This window comes from Nerophis ophidion, linkage group LG20 (genome assembly GCF_033978795.1).
Source record: "Nerophis ophidion isolate RoL-2023_Sa linkage group LG20, RoL_Noph_v1.0, whole genome shotgun sequence".
Classification (NCBI taxonomy): Eukaryota; Metazoa; Chordata; class Actinopteri; order Syngnathiformes; family Syngnathidae; genus Nerophis; species Nerophis ophidion.
In genome coordinates, this window is record NC_084630.1 from 27,204,452 (window position 1) to 27,212,462 (window position 8,011).

Here is an 8,011-nt window from a genome sequence, read left to right on the forward strand (position 1 = left end):
ACAATTTTTCAAATATTAATATTCCCTCCGCAACCACGAGAGGGACATGCAGTAAAAAAAAACACATAGATGGATGTTTTTGACCCAGTTAGAAGTTCAGTATCCTTATCACGGAGCTCATCAGGCCGGAATCAAACCCATAATCCTCCATTTACAAGACTGCCACTCTCCGTCCCCACTGAGCCATGCCCTGTATTAGACTTAGACAAACTTTATTGATCCACAAGGGAAATTGTTCCACACAGTAGCTCAGTTACAGAGGATGGAAAGGATAATGCAGGTATAAAATAGACTAAAAACGTACTGTATTAGCAATATAAAATATAACATATATGTAATATTTACATATTGTATATAGAGTATATAATATATACTGATATAATATATTATTATATTATATTTTTATATAATATGTACCATATTTTTCGGAATATAAGTCTCTCCGGAGTATAAGCCGCACCTGCCGAAAATGCATGATAAAGAAGGCAAAAAACATAGTCGCACTGGAGTATAAGTCGCATTTTTGGGGGAAATTTATTTGATAAAACCCAACACCAAGAATAGACATTTGAAAGGCAATTTAAAATAAATAAAGAATAGTGAACAACAGGCTGAATAAGTGTACCTTATATGAGGCATAAATAACCAACTGAGAAGGTGCCTGGTATGTTAACGTAACATATTATGGTAAGAGTCATTCAAATAACTTTAACATATAGAACATGCTATACGTTTACCAAACAATATGTCACTCTTAATTGCTAAATCCCATGAAATCTTATACGTCTTGTCTCTTACGTGAATGAGCTAAATAATATTTGATATTTATCGGTAATGCGTTAATAATTTCACACATAAGTCGCTGCTGAGTATAAGTCGCACCCCCGGCCAAACTATGAAAAAAAATGTGACTTATAGGCCTTAAAATACTGTACAATATATGACAAAACCCAATTACCATGTACAATATTATAGGTTGATTGGCAACACTAAATGGTCCCTAGTGTGTGAATGTGAGTGTGAATGTTGTCTGTCTATCTGTGTTGGCCCTGTGATGAGGTGGCGACTTGTCCAGGGTGTACGCCGCCTTCCGCCCGAATGCAACTGAGATAGGCTCCAGCACACCCTGCGACCCCAAAAGGGACAAACGGTAGAAAATGGATGGATGGATGGATGGAATATTACAGTATATGTAACAGCTGCAGCATAACAGAGAGTAGATCCAGCAGAAAATATATATTATAAACAAAGAGAGGTAACTAACATAGAAGATGTGAGGTAATAGACAGATATCATCTATTGCTGTATGGCGAGTGATTATACAGCTGGATGGAGTGTGGAATGAAGGAGTTCTTGAATGGAACACTGTGGGAATTAAGCTGAAGGAGCCTGTTGGTGGAGTGGGTGGGCAGGATTGTCCATGATGGTGAGCAGGTTGTCCTGTTGCCTCCTGTTCCTCACTGACACAAACGCCTCCAAGTGCGTGCCAATAGTTTGGCCGGCTTTCCGGATCAGTTTTTCAATACGGTTTAAGTCCCTTTTGCTGGTGCTGCTCCCCCAACAAACCACTGCAAAGTACAGGGCACTGGCCACAACAGATTTTAAAAAAAGATCTCCAACAGCTTGCTGCACATATTAAAGGACATAAGCTTTATCAGGAAAAAGAGTCTGCTCATGCCCTTCTTGTATACAGCTTTGAAGTTGTCCTCGCAGTCCAGTCTGATTTTCTAGTTCAATGCACACACACTTAACAGGTACAGGTTTTCTCTCTGGCACTCACCGAGGGTGGACGCTCCCCTTTCCTCTCCCTTATCTCTCCTGCTTGCTTCTTTGTTTTGTCTTGTCTTAACTTCCTTGTTGCCTCTTTTTTGCACTGCTCTCCAAATCTAAACATTGGAACTGGACATCGCTTTGCACAGGTTTGACTCTTTATTATTTCAATAAAGTCGCTCGCAGTGTCGGTTGGTCGCTCTTTCAGCTCCACCTCCGCTGCTCGCGACGGCCTCCTTGTCAGTCGTCCGCGTCTTTCCTGTGCTGGTCTCGGTCGCTCCGTGGCTCTCTGTGGTTCTCGCTTGTCTGGTCTGCCGTCTGGTTGTTCGTCTGTCTCCTTCTACTTCTGCCCCGATTGCTCCTTCTTCTCCCCTTTTATACAGCAGGAGAAGATACACAGATTGAGAGCAGGTGTGTGAATTACGCATCTGGCTCTGATCGCTGCAGCAGCACTCCATGCGCGCCCCACCTCTCCGTTCCGCGTAATACTCCGCCTCCTAGCCGCCATCTTGGGTAGGACCATGATTTGTCCTATCCCGCTGTCGGCCCGTCGGCTCCGCCTCTCCACAGGAACATATAAAATGTTGGTGTTGTTTACTTGAGTCACACCGCCACCATAGTGCAGTCTGCACATTTGACTGCCATCTACTGGTCACACTTGTCATTACGCCATGTGCCACATAAAATTGCTTTGAGTTCGGTAAGCAAAACCAGAATTATTCCACCCCGGGTTATTAGGTGCATTGTCAAGTTTTGAGTGAAAAAAAAGGATTTTAAGTGTGCCCTATAGTCTGAAAAATACGGTATACTTGTGCAGAAGTAATAGAGAATATATGTATCACTTTGAGTGTTTGAGCTATTGTGAGTCCCTTATCGTAGATTTTTTCAAAGTAAAAAACATGACAATGATGCAAGCCAGGCCCTGACTTCCTGTTTATATTGGCGCCTCACACAAACAACCAATCATTCTACCTTGTCTTCTTCTTCTTTGCATTGGTTGGCGAGCGGCATCACAGTACTTCTTGCAGGAAATGTATCAGAATAAAAGTACCCTTTTGAAGGTGGGGGGAACATACTAAAGTTAAAGTAAAAGTGGGCCCTAACAGAAATACATGTATTTGTTCATCCATCAATAAATTGTGCAAATGTATGCTTAAAATATCTGTAAATAACCGTGAAAGATATAAATCATTACAAAAAAGAGATTGTAAGACAGGTAAGGAAGGTTTGGATGTTTATTCTAGCACCCGTTATTCATTATTTCTACATTTAATAAAATAAATGGGGCTTTATCATCCAAACATTGTATGACCGCATATACAGTATACTGTACATTAATGTGTGTGTGTGTGTGTGTGTGTGTGTGTGTGTGTGTGTGTCTTCTTGAGACATAACAAAGGAAAAGTAGCGTCCATATGAGGAGCGGTGAACAAGTTAGGACATAAATCAGGTCCCAATACGGAAAAGCATTGCATCTAATAGAAAATGTCTCATTTGCACCACTGGTGGTGAAATATTTTAAAATGAGGGTGGTCCAGAAAAGGAGGGATTTATTCAAATTGACTAAGTGTCGGTTTTAAAAATGCACACCCTCTAGTAAACATATGAAATAACAAGTTTTAAAAAATTAGAAGTGCTCCCTCTTTGGCCAACATATGTCATAACAAGTGTGTGTGTAAGAAAGTGAAATGCGCCGCCTCTGGCCAAAATTAATAAAACTAATGAAAATAAATATGGATACAGAGACATACTGTAATAACTGTAAGTAAATAATGAATATTAAAAATCAATTACAAAGAAAAAATTCAACAACTACAAAAAAATTTAACATTAATGTGTCGACTTTCTTATAAAATTGGGAACAATTTCTCATATTCTTTCTGCTTTTGTAATACTGCAATAATTTCTCGTAAAATTGTTACTTTTTCATGTAAAATGGTGACATTCGTCATAAAAAACTCTGACTTTTATCACAATATTGCCATTTGTTTTTTTGTTCTTGTATAATGCTGCAATTTTTGTAGTAAAATTATGAATTTTGTCATTTTGCCAAGTAAAAATCCGATTATTATTCTAATATAGCCAACATTTTCTTATAAAATGGCGACTTTAGTCATGTAAAATGACTACTCTTTTCAAACAATTGCCAAATTTTTAAGCTTTTCCTCTAAAACTGCGACCGTTATTGAGTAAAATTCAAACGTTTATCATCGTATTGCACAAATTGTTCAGTTTTTCTTGTAACGTTTTGAATTGCGTTGCGTAGAATTACGACTTTTATTATAATACTGCCAAAATTTCAAGTTTTTCTTGTGAAATTCGAACAAATCCTTCACAACAAGCTTTTTTATGTTTGCATGGTATGTATATATTATTATTGTTGTAAATACATCTAGAGAGGGTGGTCCCAAAGAAGTAGGCATTTTTTGGAGGTCTCAAGAAGGTAAATACAAGAATGTGTGTGTGTGTGTGCATGTGCGTGCATGTGTGTGTGTGCGTGCCTGTGTGTGTGTGTGCGTGTTTTCGATCAAGCAGCAAAAAAAATCCTAAAAGTAAATCCTCTCCAGACACAATATAACCTCTGACACCTGACCTCTGAGAGAATGTGTGTGTATGTGCGTGTGTGTGTGTGTGTGTGTGCATGTCTTAATTGAAATAAATAATATACACATTTAAATTAAAATATATACATTTCAATCCTTTTTTGAAAAATAATTTGAAAATTTACACTCCCCCCCCAAAAAAATTAAAATAGATAATAATGACGAATAAAAACAACTGTCCTGCTCATGTACATGGGGGAAATAATCTCTCAGGAGAACCCACAGCTTGTGTTTTTTATTGGCCCTTGGGGTATTTTCAAAATAGAAAAAATTGTTAAAAACCTGACAGAGCGTGTCTCCAACTGTCCTGAAAAAATGTGAGCGTACCATTGCTGGTCTGCGCCATACTGAAGCAGAATGAGAAGCCCAGCCAAGAATGTATCTGAACATTTTATCTGTGGGAAAGCTGCTGATGGTGTGTTTGACAGAGAAACAGCTTTAAGGAAAAGGAGATACCGTTTCCAGTCCGCTCTTCAAGTTGAATGCTGTACTTTATGAGACTTAGACTTAGACAAACTTTATTGATCCACAGGGGAAATTGCTCCACACAGTAGCTCAGTTAAAAAGGATGGAAAGAGTAAGGATGGAAAGGATAATGCAGGTATTAAGTAGACTAAAAATGTACCATAGTAGCAATATAAATTATAACACGTGTAATATTTACATATTATACTTACAGTATATACTCTATACTGATATATTATGTTATTATATTATTTTTTTTAATAATATATACAATATATAGTGTACAATATTACAGTATATGTAATAGCTGCAGCAAAAAGAAAAACGCAACATAAAATAGAGAGTAGATCCAGCAGAAAGTTATTTTACTATATATATACACTTTGAGACACTAGTGATTTAGGGCTATATAAGTAAACATTGATTGATTGATTGATATATGACTATATTACTTCATAAAACGTATGTAGTTGTTTGTGGTACATTATATTGTATTGTTTTTATACAATATTTGGGTAACACTTTAGCATGGGGAACATATTCTAGTAACAAAGACCTATTTTAGAGATATTTGGACACTAGAGGAACATATAAAGGTTAGGGTTAGGGTTACTAATAAGCAATAATTCTGAGTTTTTTTTGAGGGAAGACTCTTAGTTAATGGCTTACTGGTTGTATAATGAGGTCATGCAGAATAAGGCATTAATAAATACTTAATAATCACTAATTAGGAGCCAATATGTTACTAATTTGCGTGTTAATAAGCAACTATTAATAGTGAATATTAAGTTAAAGTACCAATTATTGTCTCACACACACTAGGTGTGGTGAAATTATTCTCTGCATTTGACCCATCACCTTTGATCACCCCCCTTAGAGGTGAGGGGAGCAGTGAGCAGCTGCACTGGCCGCGCCCGGGATATATTTTTGGTGATTTAACCCCCAATTCCAACCCATGATGCTGAGTGCCAAGCAGGGAGGTAATGGCTCCTATTTTTGTAGTCTTTGGTTTTAACTCACGACCTACCGATCTCAGGGCAGACACTCTATGTGTCAGGCTTTCCCCTGACAGTTTGTCTACATTTTAGTTTTTTCCTCTGCATTTGTCAGTTTCTTCTGTGTTTGGTGTTTCCTGTCCTTAGTTCCTGTCTAGTGCCCTTGTTTTTTCAGCTTCCTGTCTTGTTCCCTTGGTGCTGTGTTCCTCCTCAGCTGCGGCTGATCGGCGCCTGGCCACACCAGTTGCCGATCAGCCCGCTCCTATTTGTACCTGCTTTGTCTTGTGTCAGTTGCTGGATCATCGTATTGTCATTTGTATTGTCGTTGCCACATGTCGCTCTTGTCGTGTTGTTTTGTTACAGCTACTACCTGTCGTGCTACATTTTGTCCTGGTCGTCGTAGCGGTAAGCTGTTTCTGTTAGCATTTAGCCATTTCCAGTTTTTCCTGTTTGCTACCCGTTAGTTTCCACGCTAGGTCCTTTTTTGTTTCTTGTTAGCTTCTATGCTAAAGACCCTTAGTTTGTTATTCCGCCCATGTGCGCACTTTTTGTTTGTACCCTTTTGGTTTTGTTTTTGTCTTAGTATTTAATTAAATCATGTTTACTTACCAAATGCCTGCCTCCTTCTCTACATCTTGGGGTTCGACACCAAATAACTGTGACACTATGTTCCCCATATTAAAGTGTTACCAATATTTGTTAGCCAGTTCCAGCTCGTAGTGCCCAAGACCAGACTTAAGACCAGGGGAGACAGGGCCTTCTCTGTGGTCGGCCCTAAGCTCTGGAACACTCTGCCCCTCCATGTTCAAACTGCTCCCACAGTGGAGTGTTTTAAGTCTCGTCTTAAGACCCACTTTTATTCTTTGGCTTTTAACACTACGTGAGTTGTGTGGTCCTCTGTCCTCTGCTGTCCTCTGTGTTTTTTATACACTTTGATTTCTATTTTACTGTTTTAATTGATTTTACCCTTTAAAATAGTTTTTAATCATATTTGTTTTTATATAGTTTTTTTTTTTTCAAATTGGTTTTATATTTATTTATTTTTTGTTTTTATTCAGTCATTGGTGGAGCATAATATTGTTTTTTTTTCTTTAATATTGTTTTTAACATGGCTGTGCAGCACTTTGGAAACGTTATTGTTGTTTAAATTTGCTATATAAATAAAGTGGATTGGATTGGATTGTTAACTAATAGTTGTTTTTTTGCATTTTAAAAAGGCGTTTTCCATGTTTAAATTGTGCTTTTTTGCAACGTTGTGTTTTCAGTTAGGAGTTCCATCACAAGCTTGTAAGTTGAGGTGTTAATGTAATATTAAAAAGTTAATTTCTTTCTATATTGACTAAAATGCCGAAATATGAAATTCAATGAACACACCAGTTTGTTTACTGTCAATTCTACTCACTTCACTCTCCGCTGCTGCTGCTGATGATAATGACGCTGACCCAATCGAGGTCGGGTGGCGATGATGATGATGATGATGATGAGGAGGATGAAGGCCTGGTGTTTATTTAGTCCGGCCCGTAGCGGCGAGCCCGGGTCGTCGTCTGGTGGCGTCCCTGCACGGAGAGGCACACTTAAGCTTGAAGGAGATGATGGATGGCCTCCCGAGCTCCGTCTCTGCACTTCATCAGTACGGAAGTCAATGCTGCTGACACACACACACACACACACACACACACACACACACACACACCTTGAGTCCTTGACACACCACACATACTTCTCCTGCTACGCCATTCGTACGTTGCCTAATTCTCATCATTAATGCGTCGGTGTCATGGTGCTGGCACGATGGAACAGTGGGTTGTTTATCCGAATCATTGTGCAGTAGAAGTCTCTGGGTCTCGGCTTGAACCTTCTCGATAGAGTTTACGTTCTCCTTCTGCATATAAGGTGGGGGGGGGGCTCACTTCACAAATCGCTGCTGATGCAACAGTACATGTTTCTGCTTTTCATGGCATGGGGCGGGGGTCAGCGACCGCGGCTCTTTAGTGCCGCCCTAGTTGCTCCCTGGACCTCTTTTAGAGATGTGTGAAAATGGAAAAAGATGAAGAAAAATATATATTTTTTGTATTATTATATTTTCTGTAGGAGGACAAACATGACACAAACATTCCTAATTGTTAGAAATCCCACTGTTTGTATGAGAGTATTTGGCAAGCACCGTTTTGTCCTAAT